Here is a 19539-nt window from a genome sequence, read left to right as displayed (position 1 = left end):
TAGAGCATTGTGGCGGTGGGTGGGGGCGTTCCAACAACTTTTAAATTTGACTTATTTTCATAAAACAGAATTGGAAGACAGAACAATTGCCTTGTGGAAAAAGGAAGAACAATGATACAGAAATTATGCAAACAGGGAATTTTATAAAAGTGCCAGGAAGGTCCAATTTATCCACAGATATAGAGATATTTCCCCCCGACTAGGCACTGGGACAAAACATGCCTTGTCTCTCGATTTCTGAGAGAAGCAAAACAAAAGGCTTTTGTGAACATCTTGGGGGCCCAAGATATTTCTTGGTGATAGGTGGGTGAAAAAGAAGGGAACTGGTCTGGAGGAGTCATCAAAGTGAAATGGAAGATGTTCTGGGAGTGCACGGAAGAGGATTTTGAATGAGGAGGGAGGAAGATATAAAAAGGAGGGCAGAGTCAAAAAGTGGCATGACGCTAGGCGCCCAGGAGTTCGAGATCAACTCGGGCGACCTAGAGAGACCATGCCCCTCCCCACTGCCCCGCCCCTCCCAACTCCCACCCAATCCCTGGGCTCTACCAAAACAAACAAGCAAGTAAGCAAACAGCCGGGCGTGGGCGTGATAGTGCAGAACTGTGATCCTAGCTCCTTGGAAGACAGACAGGAGGATCGCTTGAGCCCGGGAGCTCGAGGCTGCAATGAGTAGTGATCGCACCACTGCACTCCAGCCTGGGTGGCATGACACTTGGTTCTTGCACAGAGTCACTGTTCTCTGCTCAGTTTCTTTCATTCATTCCTCATGTCACGGCAGTGAAATCTCTCCCCGAGGAAGCTGCCCGGCCAAATCCGTTAGTACTTCTGTAGGTGACGGGCTGTAGTGGCTAAAAAACGCAGTAGGACAACCATTCTGAGACGATACCACTAAATAGGCCCTGAGTGTAACCCTTCTAATTTTCCACAGTGGGTTAGTTTCTACGCGAGTATTGTAGCTGGGTACAGAAACCCGAAATGTCGCCACCACCGTAACCTGATTCACTGGGAAGGGGCAGGAGGGTGACTAAACCCACAACATTCACAGACACCCCCGGGCCCAATGAACGGAGTTAGTCAAGAATCCGTTCTGAAGTGTTTTTGAATCACAAACTCAAAATAACTGTTTACTTGTCTTCTCCCCATTCTCCATGAGATAGTGATCTCTGAATGAGAGCATGAACCTTGCTGAGTGTATTTTTTAGACGCAGTCTTACTCTGTCGCCAGGACTAGAGTGCAGTGGCGCGATCTTGGCTCACTGTAACCTCCGCCTCCCGGGTTCAAGCGATTCCTCCGCCTCAGCCTCCGGTGTAGCTGGGACTACAGGTCAGTACGCGCCACCACGCCCGCTTTTGTATTTTTTTTTTTTTACTAGGACGGGGTTTCACCATGTTGGTCAGGATGGTCTCGATCTTCTGACCTCTTGATCCGCCCGCCTCGGCCTCCCAAAGTGCTGGGATTACAGGTGTGAGCTACTGCGCCCAGCCGCTGAGTTTTTGCTTTATCCATCCATCCATCCATCCATCCATCCATCCATCCATCCATCCATCCATCCATCCATCCCTCCATCCATCCATCATGTTCAATTACAAAAGTAACGTGGTTAGAACCAAAATAGGGTCTGGGCAGGATATTTCGCGAGCACAGAGTTGCAACTCCTAAAGCAGTCTCGGCCGCGGACTGATGGGACCAATGGGAAAGTTTCTGGAAAAACTTCCTGACCATCTTATGCTTAAATTAGGTAATGACAATAATTCAATGCGAGCGTGTATTTTAGAAGAGAACTGAACTTTCCTGATTGCGGGAACCCAAATGGTGCAGTGCAAAAACTGGGATCCAGAGAATCAGTACAACGAGTAAGGCAGCAGAGACCGCGGACGAGGAGAGGAGGCCTGCCTCCCTAAGCGACACTATTCCCAATTGGAAACCGAGGTGATTTTAATCTTGAACACAGAGTTCAAAGGAACTAACGGTCTGTAATCCGGCAGCGTCCTGGGGAAGGAAGATTTAATTTTCTTAATAGCTAGAATTTGTTAGTACTTCAGAATCCTTGCTGTATAAAACATACCACTGGCAGTGGTGGGATTCGAACCCACGCCCCCGAAGAGACTGGAGCCTAAATCCAGCGCCTTAGACCGCTCGGCCACACTACCACACAAGCTATCACTGTTTGCAATTACCTTCTTCATTCTCTCAACATTTTGCCCCAGCGTACCAGTGCAAAATTCTGAATTCCGCGGAAACAGAGCTCCGGATAGCATTTTAATTCATCCTTAGGAATTCAAGCAAACGCAGGGAGAGGAGGAATTACTGAATCTTCACTCGCCCCGGGAAGTGTGGGCTAGCAGGTAATCGACGATTATTAGCGTCAATGTCTCTGGAAGACCTTTATCTTTTCCTTAACCTAGGCAATAAAACACAGAAACTTTAAAAATCCTACGGTGATGTGCAAGTTATTCCAGAAGACTGAATAATAAGAACTCTTTGCTGTTGGATCGTGGTTCTGTGGGTGCAAATATTGCTTAGAGTGCCATGGGTTCGAAGTTCAGGTCACTTAATAGGCGCCCTTTGGTTCACAGACCTGTAAGCCTGTCACTGCGTTCAAAGGAAACTCCCTCCTGCAGTTTGAGCATGGCGAGGCTGGGTGTAATTGCCGGGCTTCTTGTTGAGGAAGAAGGCCGCTCTGCACCCTCAGGTAGACCGACGCCCATGCCCACGGTAGAATCACGGCTTCCTTTCATAAGGACCGAAGCGACCCCCAGAAGGCGGTCATATTCCAAGGGCATCCCCAGCTCAGAAAGGGTGGTTCCCGGGCTTCCCTGGAGCCCTGGTGCTGCTCATTCTCTTTTCTTTTCTTTCCCTTTCTTTCTTTCTTTCTTTTTTTTCTTTCTCTCTCTCTCTCTCTCTCTCTCTCTCTCTCTCTCTCTCTCTCTCTGTCTCTCTCTCTCTCCCCTCCTCTTTCTTTTCTCGGCATCTCTGTCGCCCAGGCTGGATAGGCGACACCCATGGCAGTGGTGCCATCTGGACTCACTGCAACCTCCACCTCCCGGGTTCAAGCGATTCTCCTGCCTCAGCCTCCTGAATAGCTGGGAATACAGGCGTCCGCCACCACGCCCAGCTAATTTTTTGTATTTTTAGTAGAGATGGGTTTTCACCATGTTGGCCAGGCTGGTCTCGAAGTGCTGACCTCAGGTGATCCACTTGCCTCGGCCCCCCAAAGTGTTGGGATTACAGGCGTGAGCCACCACACCTGGCAGCTTATCAGCTTTCTTAAGCTTTTGGGCTGAGATGAGGCAGTTTTCTAGATACAGGATCATGTCATCTGCAAACAGGAATAGTTTGACTTCCTCTCTTCCTATTTGAATGCCCTGTATTTCTTTCTCTTGCTTTATTGCTCTGGCCAGAACTTCCAATACTATGTTAATAGGTGTGGTGAGAGAAGGCATCTGTGTTTTGTGCCTGTTCAAGGGGAATGCTTCCAGGTTTTGCCCATTCAGTATGATGTTGATTGTGGGTTTGTCACACATGGCTTTTATTATTTTGAGGTATGTTCCTTTAAAACCTAGATTATTGAGGGGTTTTAACATGAAGGGATGTTGAATTTTACAGAAAGCCTTTTCTGCATCTTTTGAGATAGTCATGTGTTGTACCATTTCTTTCTAAAGGAACAGAGGGAAAGCTAGAAAACAGTTTCGAAGGTGATACTTGGGGTTTCCTGCACCCAAAGCGGGAATCACTGACTTGCCAACAACCCCACTGGGTGCAAAGCCCTGGATTATGTATTATTTATATTCATTTTTGCTGTTTCCACTTGGCTGTTTTCTTGGTCTGTGGATCCAGAAATTCTCCTGGGAGTCTAACTAAAGTTAACTAATTTTAAGTGCTCCCTCTGTCCTCCATCTCAATCACTCAAAAAACCACAACCCTTTCTCGCCCCTCCTGGCCCTAGGCCTCTGAGGTCTCTCCTGAAGCTCTGGTGACCCAACGGGTCAGGTTGAGGGAGAACAGAAAGGACAAAAGCGTTCTTCCCTGGGCCTTCGCGGGGGCGGGGGCGAAGTTCCTGCGAGTTCACGGTCACCGCTGCCAGGAGTCGGGGGAGGCGAGCAGAAAGGAAGTTCTTAAAAAGCAGCTTTAAAATAGGGCTCAGGGAGCACCGAATAAACGTAGAACCCAGGCAAGGAAGCAGGGTCAGCATAGGAAAGGGATGGGACATTCAGAGGTCGGAGGCCGGCTCCTCCCGCCTGCCACCCACTCTAGTCTGGGCTCCTCACGGTGCCTCCCAGACTCACCCGGTGTTACATCCGCCTCTTCATGCCTCGTCGCTCTCTGGCGCCAGCACCCTCCTCCCCAACCTCCAGCTCATGGGCAATCTAAGCTCACTGGGTACCCACCCCGTAGGCCCTGACCAGGTCTCTTTCTCCCTAGAAGGAGGAGGTCAGCACCCAAGGCCCGCAGGCAGCATCTCCAAGGTTTTGAATCCAGCCGGATGGTCAAAGATATGGCCTCCTAGGCCTCACTTAAGACAGAGAGATTAAAATACCCATCGCCAGCCCCTTTGGCTGAATGGATTTTCACACGCGTCCGTGTGAAGAGACCACCAAACAGGCTTTGTGTGAGCAATAAAGCTTTTTAATCACCTGGGTGCAGGCTGGCTGAGTCTGAAAAGAGTGTCAGTGAAGGGAGATGGGGTAGGGCCGTTTTATAGGATTTGGGTAGGTAAAGGAAAATTACAGTCAAAGCGGGTTGTCCTCTGGTGGGCAGGGGTAGGGGGTCACAAGGTGCTCAGTGGGGGAGCTTTTTGAGCCAGGATGAGCCAGGAGAAGGAATTTCACAAGGTAATGTCATCAGTTAAGGCAAGGACTGGTCGTTTTCACTTCTTTTGTAGTTAAGGCAAGGATCGACCATTTTCACTTCTTTGGTGGTGGAACGTCATCAGTTAAGGCAGGAACACGCCATTTAAATTTCACTTATTTTGTGATTCTTCAGTTACTTCAGGCCATCTGGATGTATACGTGCAGGTCACAGGGGATATGATGGCTTAGCTTGAGCTCAGAGACCTGACATGTATGACTACTAAGAAATTTCACATTGTGTTTTCAAGCTTTGAAGGAAGTGTAAGGTAAACTGAGGCTGGAGCCGAACCAGGAATGAAGACACAAGGCAAATGGCAGTGAGAATAGCCTTTATTAGGACTCGCGGGCGAGGTTCCTCTGTCCAAAGGTGCTGGCCGAGGAAGTCGTGCTGAGGGAGGAGGGTAGGGGCTTTTTATAGCTCGAGAGGTAGGGAAGCTGGTTGTACAAACAGGGCCTGGGGGGTCTTGAAACTACTAGGGCAGGAATCGAGTAAGGGTCATGAGGAAGGGGTCTTTGGAAACTGTCAACTGGAACTGCTGTTTACGAACTTGTGGAATGCAGGTGAGCTGCAGGTCATGGGGGAGTGTGGTTGCCCAGCCGGAACCTTTGACGTATGCAAGTCTGCCGGTGTGTTCAAAGAGGAAGGGAAGTCTCGAACAGAGGGCCTCCTACGCCGGGTGGTGCCACCATGTCGGGTCTAGATCCCTGCCTAACAGGAAGCCTTAGGGAAAAAGGAGTGTGAGCTTACTGCCTCCATCAGTATATGCAAGTCTTTGCCAGGGTCAGAAGTGGAAAGACTAATGTTCTTCTTAAGCTAGAGAGAATCCCTAGGAATTGTGTGCCACCATCTCAATGTGTAGGCCCGGGAAGCATCAGCTTGAAAGAAAAAAAAAAGTGCCTGGGGCTCTTTACGACTTGAAAGAGCTGTGGAGGGTGAATGGGAGGGGAGAGAACAAATATTTAAAGTATCTGTTGCACTATTATGCCTAGCATTGAGTCAATAAGAGACTTAGGGCCCATGAATGGGCCTCATATTGAAACTTTTGATGAAATCTCCAGATGAGATTTTAGAGTCACATTTATGTCTCTGTGTGTTTAAGTGTTAGTCTGATAAACATACCCACTATGGTTTGGATACGGTTAATTTGTCCCTGCCAGAACTCATGTCAAAGTTTGATTTCCAATGTATCAGGCTTGGGAGATAGGGCCTAGTAGGAGGTGTTTGGATCACAGTAGTAAATTCCTTATGAATGTGTTGGTACCCTTCTCTCTGTAGTGTGTGAGTTCTGGCTCTGGTGAGATTGGATTGCTTCCTTTGGGAACGGATTAGTTCCCTGGGAGAGTGGGTCGTTATACAGCCAAGATGTCCTTTTTTTCTTTTTTTCCTCTTTGTATGTGTCTGCTTCCCCTTTGACCTTCTCTGCCATGTTTTGACCTAGTATAGTGGCCCTCACCAGAGGCCTGGCTGATGCTGGTAACATGCTTCTCCTACTTCCCAGGCTGCAGAACTGTGAGCTAAATAAATCTCTTTCTAAATTACTCAGCCTCAGGTATTCTATTATAGCAACACAAAACAATACTCCTTTGGCCAGGTGTGGTGGCTCACACCTGTAATCCCAGCATTTTGGGAGACCAAGACAGGCAGATTGCTTGAGGTCAGGAGTTCAAGACCAGCCTGGACAACATGGTGAAACCCTATCTCTACTAAAAATACAAAAATTAGCTGGGCATGGTGGCACATGCCTGTAATCCCAGCTACTCAGGAGGCTGAGGCAGGAGAATTGCTTGAACCCAGGAGGTGGAGGTTGCAGTGAGCCAAGATCGCACCATTGCACTCCAGCCTGGGCAACAGAGACTCCAGCTCAAAAACAACAACAGCAACAACAAAAACCTCATAATACTCATTTAAATAACCCATTGTTTCTCTATGTATTGACTTTTTTTTTTTAATATTAAGATTCTCATGTGATGGAAGTGATCTGAGCCCATCTTGATCTTTTTTAGTGCCAGATCAGGCAATAAAAGGAACCATTCAACAGGAAAGAACCTAGTCATCACAGCAGAGCCCTCTTTGATCCTGGAATGCTGCAGGTTCAAATTCCTCAAACTGACAGGTATCAGAGCACTTTCTCATCAAGAGAGAAAGTACCACACTCTCCTGTTCTTGGCTGAAGTTCCTTTACTAACAAGTGGGGATGGCTTCTCTTTTTTTTTTTTTTTTTTTTTTTTTTGAGACGGAGTCTTGCTCTGTCACCCAGGCTGGAGTGCAGTGGCCGGATCTCAGCTCACTGCAAGCTCCTCCTCTCGGGTTCACGCCATTCTCCTGCCTCATGCTCCCGAGTAGCTGGGACTACAGGCACCCGCCACTTCGCCCGGCTAGTTTTTTGTATTTTTTTAGTAGAGACGGGGTTTCACCGTGTTAGCCAGGAAGGTCTCGATCTCCTGACCTCATGATCCGCCCGTCTCGGCCTCCCAAAGTGCTGGGATTACAGGCTTGAGCCACCGCGCCCGGCCTGGGGATGGCTTCTCCTATTCAATTTCCTATTCAATGTTGCTCGAGTACCTATTTCCTGCTTTGTGCTCACAGGATCCTTCAGTAGGGAGGGAGGAAACTTGGCCTGTTCCTTTCAAGAAGTGGGTTGCACAGCTCAAACAGTAAGTGCCCTGAGACCCATAAGCCAGGTGTCTTGGCTTTCCTAGTAGAATGCCAAATTTGCTGCATACTTAATTGCCCAGCATCTAAGGCAAATGGATAACCACCCTTTTGGAAAGATGCCTGATACAAATACATGCAATGTGTTCGTCTGACTGGCACATGTCTATTCCTTCAGTCTTCAGCACGGGAATGCTGGTATTCTAGGATCTAGCATTCTTTAATATTGTCGGAGAGTTTAACCTTGAATTTCCTGCTATCCATACCTTGTTAATAGTCCAGTTGATGAAAATGTATAGATGAGCAAGAGATTTATTTAAGGCCTTACTATGCAAAGTGTGATTGGAGGCCAGCAGCATCAGCATCTTCTGGTAGCAGATGAGAAATGCAGAATCTCAGGCCTACTGAATCAGAATCTTAACAAGCTCCCCAAAAGGTAGAGTATGCATTCAATTTTGAGAAATACGCTATGTACTAACTTGCGTATCAAATGTTCTATGCTCATTTAGAGCATCTGAAAGTTCCCACCAGAATCTTTCTGGATCAGTCTGCAGCAGAAGACATGCACTACATTGCAATGTAAAGCTCTGTTCCTAGCTCCAATAGAAAGCCATCCCCCTGTTGGCCTGTGGACCCCTCTATGTGCTATAAAATCTTGCTTAAAATTAAATACTATATTTAAATTAAATAATATTTTTGATGACTGCATCAGATAGTCAATGCTTTCAGGATTTATCGAACCCCACTTACATACTTAGCTCTGATATGGTTTCGTATGGTTATCACATTCACCATCACAGTAAAGCAAAGTACTGTGGTGTACTTAGAAGTTTTCTAGGCCGGGTGCAGTGGCTCATGCATGTAATCCCAGCACTTTGGGAGGCTGAGGAAGGCAAATCACAAGGTCAGGAGTTTGAGACCAGCCTGACCAACATGGTGAAACCCGTCTCTACTAAAAATACAAAAAAAATTAGCCGGGCGTGGTGGCACACACCTGTAATCCCAGCTACTCAGGAGGCTGAGGTAGGAGAATCGCTCGAACCCAGGAGGCGGAGGTTGCAGTGAGCCGAGATCGCACCACTGCACTCCAGCCTGGGCGACAGAGAAAGACTCTATTTAAAAAAAAAAAAAAAAGTTTTCTAAAGTAAATGCTCAAAGTAAAAAGAGGGAAGGGAAATATCCTTATATTCAGCAAAGAGATTTAAGCCCCTTATTTCTAGTTTGTATTTGTCTTTCCACTTTTCACTGAACTTCATCAGAGAGATGGGACAAGAGGGACTTCATGCAATAATCCAGTGAAATCAATTACCTCTGCAAGCTTCAGGTGAAAAGAAATGCAATCTTTGAACTATGGTATGATCAACGGGAATGGAAAGGGGAAGGATATGAGACATTTTTTATTCTTTGTTTCTTTCATGCCTCTGGTCTCATTGTCCTCCTTCACCTACTCAGTCCCCACAAACACTGTAATAGTCTTGGTGCTTTGGGTTTAAAAAGATCATGTCTGATGTACAATTTAATTTCTTCTTTGATTTCCCTCTACTGCTTTTCCTAGTCCCTGACTTTAATTCCATAGTATGCCAAGTTCTCAAAACATGGTCAGCTTCTCAGTGAACACACAGGAGTGTTTACAATGGGTTTAAACATTTGAGGCAAGCCAGTGGGGTGCATCTGCCAGGAAGCCTTTTGGGACTTGGAAATAGAATCTTGCCCACTTCACATCCACCAAATAAATCCGTGTTTATTATTTGATCAGGTTTAGGAAGGAGCAGAAGACAAACAAGATTATTATCCTTGCTCATTGGGAACTTGAATTTGAATAAAAGGAAGTATCTTCTCCACCTTTTACAGTATGTACAATACAAACCTAGAAGAATGAACAAACACACAGAGACACACACACTACACTTAGATGGCAATACCAGTGGTAAGTGATAATCACCAGAGTGAGTGTAGCCTGAGTTTCCAGAAGGATGTCTGTGGAAATCTGAAGAAAACGTTGAGAAAGTGCAAATCAAAGCAAGTACTTGTGTGTGTGTGTGTGTGTGTGTGTGACTGACTAAAGCTTTGCAAAGTCAAGTTCCTTGATGTCTGAGATAAACAATCTATGTATCTTGGAAACCAGTATGCCTGTCCATAGGTGTTCCTGGATGTTGTTACAGTGAATAATTGGTGGACTCCTGGTAATTGTGCCTACTTTTCTGGGATATAAATTCCTGACTTTTAAAAATATTCTATAGCCAATGAAGCTGAAAATTACAAAGTCTCCTCCAAAGGATGACATAATTTTCTGAACAGAAGCTCCTTGAAATAGTGCACTGTCATGTAAATAAGTTATCACTCATTAGACTTCATTCTTCCTGCTTGGTTTACTAGAAATTCAGTCCTACCTAGACCCTAGACAATCTATCCTGGAAAATTAGTAGTAGTGTTCTTTTTTTTTTTGAGGCGGAGTCTCCCTCTGTTGCCCAGGCTGGAGTGCAGTGGCGGGATCTCAGCTCACTGCAAGCTCCGCCTCCCAGGTTTACGCCATTCTCCTGCCCCAGCCTCCCGAGTAGCTGGGACTACAGGTGCCCGCCACCTCGCCCGGCTAGATTTTTGTATTTTTTAGTAGAGACGGGGTTTCACCGTGTTAGCCAGGATGGTCTTGATCTCCTGACCTTGTGATCCGCCCATCTCGGCCTCCCAAAGTGCTGGGATTACAGGCTTGAGCCACCAGGCCCGGCCAGTAGTAGTGTTCTTGATAAAAATATTTAAGCTGATTCTAATCATGAGGAAATAAGTAAATATTAAACTGAGATCTTATATGACGAAATAATCACATTCAGTATGTGAGACTTCCTAAGAGACAATTGCCATGGGAAAAGAAAGTCTAAGAAGAGTGTAATTTTTTTTTTTTTTTGAGACGGAGTCTCCCTCTGTCACCCAGGCTGGACTGCGGTGGCTGGATCTCGGCTCACTGAAAGCTCCGCCTCCCCGGTTCACGCCATTCTCCTGCCTCAGTCTCCCGGGTAGCTGGGACTAACGGAGGAGACCACCCCTCATATCGTCTTATACCCAATTTCTGCCTCCAAAGAAAGAAGAAGTAAAAACTAAAAGGCAGTAATGAAATCCACAGGCAGACAGCCCGGCGCTGCACCCTGGGCCTGGTAGTTAAAGATCGACCCCGACCTAATTGGTTCTGTTATCTATAGATTACAGACATTGCATAGAAATGTCTATGAAAATCCCTATCTTGTTTTGTTCCGATCTAATTACCAGTGCATGCAGCCCCCAGTCACCTACCCCCTGCTTGCTCAATCAATCAGGACCCTCTCACACACACCCCCTTAGAGTTGTGAGCCCTTAAAAGGGACAGGAATTGCCCACTCGGGGAGCTCGGCTCTTGAGACAGAAGTCTTGCCGATGCCCTTGGCCGAATAAACAAACCCCTTCCTTCTTTAACTCGGTGTCTGAGGAGTTTTGTCTGAGGCTTGTCCTGCTACAGGACTACAGGCGCCCACCACCACGCCCGGCTAATTTTTTGTATTTTTAGTAGAGACGGGGTTTCACTGTGTTAGGATGGTCTCGATCTCCTGACCTTGTGATCCACCTGCCTCGGCCTCCCAAAGTGCTGGGATTACAGGTGTGAGCCACGGCGCCCGGCCAGGAGGGGAATTTTCTAGATTAAAGGAGACCAAAGAGAAGTTACAACTAAATGCAGTGAGAAATATTGTTTAGAATTTAAATCATTTTAATAGGGAGGGGGTAAGTGGGGAAATTTGAATATGGACTGTATGTCTATTAGCATATAAGGAATTATAAATTTTCTTGGGTGTGATATGGTACTAATATTCTGCTCTTGGATAGTATATGTAAACAGGGGGATAGGGAGGTAAGAAGGATGCAAATGTTACGAATAATGGGTGTTCTAGTTAGAGGGTATACAGGTTTTATCGTAGTTTTTTTTTTTTTTTTAACTTTTCCCTAGGGTATTATTATACAAACAGACAGTGGCCAGAACATATATAAAAATAGACCTCTGACCAGTAGTAACCTACAACAACCAGTGCAGGAAGTCAACCCACAGTGACCAGCACAGGAAGCCAGTCCATTATCTCTCTTTTTTTTTTTTTTGAGAGGGAGTTTCACTCTTGTTACCCAGGCTGGAGTGCAATGGCGCTATCTCGGCTCACTGCCTATCACCGGCTATCTCCGGCTCCCAGGTTCAAGCGATTCTCTTGCCTCAGCCTCCTGAGTAGCTGGGATTACAGGCATGAACCACCACGCCAGGCTAATTTTGTATTTTTAGTAGAGACAGGGTTTCTCCATTTTGGTCACGCTGGTCTCGAATTCCCGACCCTCGAACTCCCGACCCTCAGGTGATCCGCCCACCTTGGCCTCCCAAAGTGCTGGGATTATAGCGCCTGGCCAGTCCATTATCTTTAAGCCAGACTTTTAGGAAGTCAGACCACGATCTCTAAGCAACCAGCCCAAGAAGCCAAACAATAACCTCTGTAAAAACCAGACCCAAATGGCTAGGAATTTATGAATAATTAACACCTTTCCTGTTATTTGTTTTTGTTTCCAAGTTAGGATCAACCAGAGAAAGCCAAATATGCATCCCTAACCAATCACATAGGATGCCCCGCTTCTAGTTAGCCTGCCCGCCGCGTCCTCATGCCACAGTCTCCAGTCAGCGCACTCTTGAAGGCTTCCCTTTGTCCACTATAAAGTTTTCCTACGCCTCTGCCTACCTTTGAGTCTCTGCCAAATCACAAGTGACGCTTTTTTGGGTCCTCACTTCCAAGATGGCAAAGAGAAGAAATAACAATGGTCATGCCAAAAAGGGCCACAGCCACGTGCAGCCTATTCGCTGCATGAACTATGCCCTATGCCTACCCAAAGGCAAGACTATCAAGAAGTTCATCATTCAAAACGTAGTAGAGACTGCATCTGTCAGGGACATTTCTGAAGCTAGTATCTTTGACGCCTATAGGCTTCCCAAGTTGTTCGTGAAATTCTGTTACTGTGGGAGTTGTGTCATTCACACCAAGGTAGACAGGAATTAATCCTGTGAAGCTTGCAAGGACCGAACACCCCCACCCTGATTCAGACATATGGATGCTGCCACATGACCCCTACCAAAGCCCATATAAGATGGTGAGTGCTTAAGGACTAAAGAAAAACTATCCTCTAGAGAAAAATAATATGGAAATTATATTTTAAAAAAATCGCAAGTGAAGGCTGCTAACTCCTTTGCTATAGAAAGCTCTGAATATCCTTTGCTTGTTCTCATTAACTGGTGTTCGTTTATTTCCACATTAGGATTAAATTTTTTCCAAATGGAAAGTTGAGGGGAAATGGAAGAAATACAGACAAACAACAAAAAAAGCAATTAAAAATATTGCTAAGATTACAACTAGGAGTCAAGTTGCTCAGCCGAGGAAGTGCTCAGGATGGGCCAGAACACACTGGAGCACAACCAGGTTTGCTGTTGCTAAGTCTGATAAACTAGTAGAAGGGGCTCTTGGAGTTTCCTAGAGTCCAACAGGCCAACTGCAGTGAATTGTGGAGTAAGGGGCTGGAAGAATGAGGATATAACATAAGGTCCTGGGACAACCTTTGATGGTAGGAGGTGGGCTCAGTGTGGACACGGTCAATTGGTCAAAGGTTTATTTGTACTGATAGAGGAGTAAGAACCCTCTCCACAAAGCCAGCCTCTGTCTAGGAGAAACCAGAAACATCAGATCCATGATTGTTGCCCTGGCTTCTCTCCTTGGAATACTTCTTTGAATATTTAAAATTATTATTATTATTATTTAGACTGAGTCTGGCTCTGTCGCCCAGGCTGGAGTGCAGTGGCGCGATCTCAGCTCACTGCAACCTCCGCCTCCCGGGTTCAAGCAATTCTCCTGCCTCAGCCTCCTGGGTAGCTGGGACTACAGGCGCGTGCCACCATGCACTAATTTTTGGTATTTTCAGTAGAGATGGGGCTTCACCGTGTTAGTCAGGATGGTCTCAATCTCCTGACCTCGTGATCCGACCGCCTCGGCCTCCCATATTTAAATTATTCTTAAATGTATAACAGTCTGTGGTTAGAAGATAAGAAATCAATTCGTGTAGGGAATAGAAGTGAGCTTGCCCAATTGTGACAGGGTGAGAATGAGGGTACAGATTCTCAGAGAAGGTGAGGAGCCATGAATACCATCAGAGAAAGACAAGCAGAGAGAGGAGGAGAAACAGCAAAGAGGAAGAAGGCCGTTTGAGAGACAGTTTACACTGCTTAGTAGTTTTGCCTATGGCCAGTCTCTCTGAAAATAATGATAATGAAGATAATACTAAAAATGATTATAATAATAAACACCTATTTCCAAAACAGGGACATTGAGACCTGGCAGAGTTAAATAACCGATTTAGGTTTTTTCTAACCACTGCACTACATACTCTATGTCTATACCTGCCAACAATCACATATCAACTATGACCAAAAGTTTATTTTAATTTGACTTTTCTGCTCTAGAAAAAAGGTAGGCCTACTTGTGTCCCCCTGATGTTTAAAAAAAAAAAAAAAAAAAAAAAGGTAGGCAACTTGCCATTTCCTTAAGCTATGAGGTGTGTCTTTAGGCCCAAAGAGATCATGTTAGAGGTTTTCTCCAGTGAAGTGTCTTATGTAGGCAAATAGAGTACAGCGATTCAATTTTTAATTCAATCAGTTAAAACAAAGCCTTGTAGTTCTCTTGGGAGCAGGAGACTGAGGGTTAAACACCCAGGAGTCTTAGAAGGAACAGCCCTTGTCAGGCTACAGAAGACACGTATTCATCTCACCTTGGGACAACATTGTGAGGCCTCTTCCTGACTCATCCCAAATCCAAGAATATCTGCCACAAATGCCTTACTTTCCTATCTAAATAGAGCACTTTTCTTCCTTGAAAATGTGTAAGGTCAACAGCATCGTGTTTTACGTTTAAATAATGAAAATTAAAGGAGACAATGAATCATAATAACCTTACAGATTTCTTACAAATTTTGCGATCTTGGACATGAAAGCACTAAAAAATTGTAAGTAAAAAAGCAGACCTGTGGTCAGAGGGTCTAAATCTTACTAAGTAGAGTCGCGTCACTTCTTGGGTTTTCATGAATCAGTGCTTTTTTTCAATGTTCTCATCTACGGCTTACTTGCTATAAGAAATGGGTACGAGATCTTTCTTAGTTAAATAATTGCTTAGTTTCTGTTCACCAGCTTATATAAACAAGGTTTCTAAAAATTAAAAACAATCTTTTCTAAAAAGTCGTATTATTTTCATACCAACTGTGTATAAATCTGTGTATGTCTTTAGGGAAGGATTAAACTCTTCTTCCTCAACACCCCTTTTCCCTGTTTGCTTCTACCTCTGGACCTTGGAGAGTGAGGGATTAACTCCAGAAAGGCAAGTTTAGAGGTTTGGGGATCTGGATTGAGAAAGGAAAAAATCGTGGAAAATCTCTTCTCACCTCCGTCCCTGGATTTTACCACCATATTAAGCCGAAGGAGTGCACTACAATTTCCTTGTCCATCAGACGCCCTCCGTAGACGCCTCATATTTCGGGGAGGTGTGTATGTGGGGTCGCCCTTGTACCCAAAGATCTGAAATTCTTACATCAACACCATTTCCATGCACCACAGAGGCACAGTAGGCAACGTCTCAAGAGAGTATTAGGGTGAGGAACGGGAAGACAGCCTGGTAGTTGCTGTGCTCAAAGCAGAATCTTTTCGAGGGATTTACAGAGCACGAAAACGTTCTCATTTTGTAGGAGAATATCCTGGAATTTTACTCAGCTTGAGTAAAACATCCTATTGAATAGCTAGAATGCTAGCGGCACAATACCAATCTATAAGATGAAAGGTAGAAAAACCGAATCCACGAGAGGGCTCCATAGCTCAGGGGTTAGAGCACTGGTCTTGTAAACCAGGGGTCGCGAGTTCAATTCTCGCTGGGGCCTGTGTGTTTTTTTTCCCTCTTGCCCACAGGAATTTTCACATCAGAAGGTAAGCGGGGTGAGACAATGCGGCAGCAGAGTGGCTGTCGCTTGGCACATCTGCATGACTTCAAGTCGGCGCCGCTTCGGCAGTCATTTAGGCCAGGCGGGTTCACGCCTGCTACGGAAGCTGCCAGTCTCAATAACTAGGGACGTGTGGTTTACTTCTGCTGTGCAAATAAGTATGTATTCCTGCCGATAGAAGGCACCCAAGAACCTAGTTCATCAGAAAAAAAATGCCTAATGATTTGAATAAGCCTTGGGGCATAATTTAAATGGCCTTACATCGTGGCTCGTTGGTCTAGGGGTATGATTCTCGCTTAGGGTGCGAGAGGTCCCGGGTTCAAATCCCGGACGAGCCCTCGCTTTTTCAACTCAACAAGGAATGTCGTGTTGAAAACGTCACGACTGCACTTTGCTCTCCCTGTGTACTGTGCTTTGAAAAATTGCAGCCAAAGACTCCCCAGGGATGTGAAACAGCAAAGCAGAGAAAGCCCTAGGTTATCTTTTTTATTCTCTCTGAGAAACTGTAACACATCTTCTCCTTGCCTACCTCTAGCAATCCTGTCAAGTCAAATAAAATAGCGTATGCAAAGTTGCTCGGAAACTTTAGCCCTTGCTAAACACAAGGAGCTGCTTTCTTTCCTGGGAATGAATTGGGAGCTGACACATACTAACATTGTCATCATGTGTTATCTTTTAAAAAAGGTTTATGGCTGGGTGCGGTGGCTCACTCCTGTAATCCCAGCACTTTGGGAGGCCGAGGCGGGTGGATCACAAGGTCAGGAGATCGAGACCATCCTGGCTAAGACAGTGAAACCCCGTCTCTACTAAAAATACAAAAAATAAGCCAGGCGTGGTAGCGGGCGCCTGTAGTCCCAGCTACTCGGGGAGGCTGAGGCAGGAGAATAGCGTGAACCTGGGAGGCGGAGCTTGCAGTGAGCCGAGATGGTGCCACTGCACTCCAGCCTGGGCTACAGAGCGAGACTCCGTCTCAAAAAAATAAATAAATAAATAAATAAAAAGGGGTTTATATGTTATTACATAATATTGCCTTTTCTTCTCCTTTTCCCCCACCCTTTCTGCTTTTTGTTTGCTTGTTTGTTTGTTTTGTACTGTGAGGCAGGCAATGAATTCTGTGAACTCCAGTGGAGCAATAGAGTGATGAGGGAAAGTGTATCTCTACAGGCAAATTTTGAAATGTTAACTTTAAAAATCATGTTTTGTGAACCCTTAGCAACTTTCTTTATTGTGTGAATAACTATTACAGAATAAAACGATTCCATTAGAAGTGAACTATAGCCCCTCCTGGAAGCAGATGGACGAACTTACCCACATCAACACTCATCGTCTCTGTCTTCTGTTTTGTTTCAAGGCCCATCTTTCACTTTTCATATTTAAGGGCAGCTCCTTCAGTTTCACATCAGATGAATTTTCCATTTCCTCTCCTTTAGGTAAGGACTTGGTTTCTGAAATCAACATTACCTCCGCACCTCCACCCCCAAGCCCCTAAGAACACACACAGCAGCTATTTCCCCCAGTGTGCCAATCATTCCAATTAGCATACAAACCCCAAACAGCTGCAGTATCACCAATCCTTAAAAAAAAAAATGCCTTCTTAACCACTCTTCCTAATTCTCTTTCTTCTGCATAGATAAAAATAAAAGTTCTTAAAAGTTATGCATTATGTATCTCAACTTCCTGCCCTCATGCTGTCCTCTACCAATTATGATCAGGCCTTTTTTCTCCACCACTCCACTTGAAATGGCTCTTGTCAAGGTTACCAACGACTTTGATGTTTCCAGATCTAAAGGTCACTTTTCAGTCTTCGTCCTATTTCATTTCTCATCTCAGGAGGCTACTTTTCACTCTCTTTTGATGGCACCTCCTCTCCTGACCTCTCAATATTTGAGTGTTATCTTGCTCTCCCCTTGCTCATTGTTTTGTTTCTCTCTCTATACTTATCAAGTCATGAAGCTTAACAAAGCATCGTATACTGATGACTCCTATTCATAAGCCTAGACCTAGATTTGTAGATATAGTCACCTGCTTGCCCCAGCATGTGAACAAATTATAGGCATCTCAGAATTAACTTGTCTCAAATGATACCCTTGATTTCCTGCCACTCCTCTTCCAATTGCTCTCCAACCACCACCCGTATCTCAGGAAACAGATCCATCATTTATCCAGTTTCTCCAGCATCACATCCAATCCATTGTTCTATCTTCATCTATTTCCCAAAACATTCATTATCACCCTAGTTTAAATTCTCCTTCAACTCTTACAAATCCCATAATAGTCTTCTAATTCATCTTCCTACTTTTTCTCTACTCCCTATTCTAGAGAACGGCCAGCGTTATCCTATTAAAATGTAAGCCAAACAATGCTCTCCTCCACTTAAAAGCAGCCAATAACTTCTCACATTTAGAACAGAATCTGTGATCGAGCTCTTGTGTGTTCCGGTGGTGTCTGTCCCTCTGATAGCAACTGCTTACCCCCTCCTCCTCCTTCTCACTCACTTTCTTCTAGCTATACTGGCCCTCCCGCTGTTCCTCAAATCCATGGGCCTTATTTCTTGTTCCGGACTTTTCATTTACTGTTTCCTTTGCCTAGCACATCACTTCCTCAAATATTTGTATCCCTCTCTCTGTCACTCCTTCTGTGCTCAAATGTTACCTCTTTAGAGACAACTTCCTTGACCACTCTTTCCAAAATAGCCTCCAATTGCCATTATACCCTACACTAATTTATTGCTGTTCACAGCATTTATCACTACTTAATATTATTATATGCAGTTCTTTCCTTCTTTCTTTCTGTTTCCCCTACAAGAATATAAGCTCCAGGAAGGCAAATCTTTTGTTGTGCTCGATTTTGTACACTCAGCACTTAGCAATGTGTACTATACATAGTTGGCAATTAATAATGAATAGATGAATGGATGGATGAATATTACCACACTCCTGGGCACACCTGCTGATCTCCAGAGGCCACAATTAAATGGCAATTTATTTCCAGTTTCTGTAGAGTCAGATTGGAATCTTCCTACGGATAATAGCCATGGCTATGGAATTATGTTACAAATGGAAACCTAAATTAAGCTTTCTTGTCTCTGCAGACTAGACGCTAAGCACCTTATATATATTTACTAATTTTCATAATAGAAGTATGTATTATCTCCATTGTACAAATGAGGAAATAGAGGCACACAAAAGGTAAGCAGCTTGCCCAAGTCACTATTCCACAGTCAGGAATGTAAGAATTGCCACCGGTTGCATTCTAACAGCCCAGCCCACGGTCCCTTCACCATCCTTCCCTCGTCACTGCACTCCTGTCCTTATGCCACATTTGTTTTCTACTCAGTGATGTTTTACAGTGTTTCAAGACCATTTTTTGTAATTGTAGGGTTTATTTTTCCAGTTTAGACTGTGAGTTTCCCTTGTGGGTAGGCATTATTTTATTCATCTTTCTGTACTCCTCAAAAACTAGAACAGTGCGAATTACGCTCGTCTACTTAAAGGCAAAGAGCTCAAAATACGCTTGTCCACTTAAAGGCAAAGCAAAGGCTACACATGAATGTTATTAATGTCCTAGCACTTTCCTTCCTTTGGGAAACCATGGATTCAAAAGCATCTTTATGATCTTGAGAGGATTTTACTGTCTTTATGAAGTACTGCACATTATGAAAGACTCAGAAATACGAGACATTCCAAAATAGCGCACAGCTACATTCTTTACCAACTGGAGATACGAGATTGGGTGCTAAAGAAGGGTGAAGAGACTGTGTTAACGTCGTAGCGCCAGTACAGTAATCGGAATACACGGCTGGTTTTTCCAAGGGGAAAAAAAGAAAAGCAACCCACATGGCAGCGGTGGGATTCGAACCCACGCCCCCGAAGAGACTGGAGCCTTAATCCAGCGCCTTAGACCGCTCGGCCACGCTACCAACCCGCAAACGATTAAGAACATATTCTCTACCCTTTTCTCTCTCACCCTCCCCACCTGCCAACTTCATGATCCTGTATTTGCAGTTTTACCGG

The 19539-nt window shown here is 44.9% G+C and overlaps 4 non-coding genes across 4 annotated transcripts; 2 read left to right on the top strand and 2 right to left on the bottom strand.

The window, feature by feature from the left end:
• Positions 1-2069: 2069 nt before the first annotated feature.
• Positions 2070-2151, bottom strand: TRNAL-UAG. Its single transcript has one exon. It is a non-coding gene; the product is annotated as a tRNA-Leu (tRNA).
• A 13242-nt stretch (positions 2152-15393) lies between these two features.
• Positions 15394-15466, top strand: TRNAT-UGU. The gene has a single exon. It is a non-coding gene; the product is annotated as a tRNA-Thr (tRNA).
• Positions 15467-15792: 326 nt separating this feature from the next.
• TRNAP-AGG lies at positions 15793-15864 on the top strand. The gene has a single exon. It is a non-coding gene; the product is annotated as a tRNA-Pro (tRNA).
• Positions 15865-19363: 3499 nt separating this feature from the next.
• Positions 19364-19445, bottom strand: TRNAL-AAG. Its single transcript has one exon. It is a non-coding gene; the product is annotated as a tRNA-Leu (tRNA).
• Positions 19446-19539: the final 94 nt, after the last annotated feature.

Source organism: Theropithecus gelada, chromosome 7b, assembly GCF_003255815.1.
Source record: "Theropithecus gelada isolate Dixy chromosome 7b, Tgel_1.0, whole genome shotgun sequence".
In the NCBI taxonomy this organism is placed as follows: Eukaryota; Metazoa; Chordata; class Mammalia; order Primates; family Cercopithecidae; genus Theropithecus; species Theropithecus gelada.
This window is presented reverse-complemented; position numbering and strand designations above follow the sequence as displayed.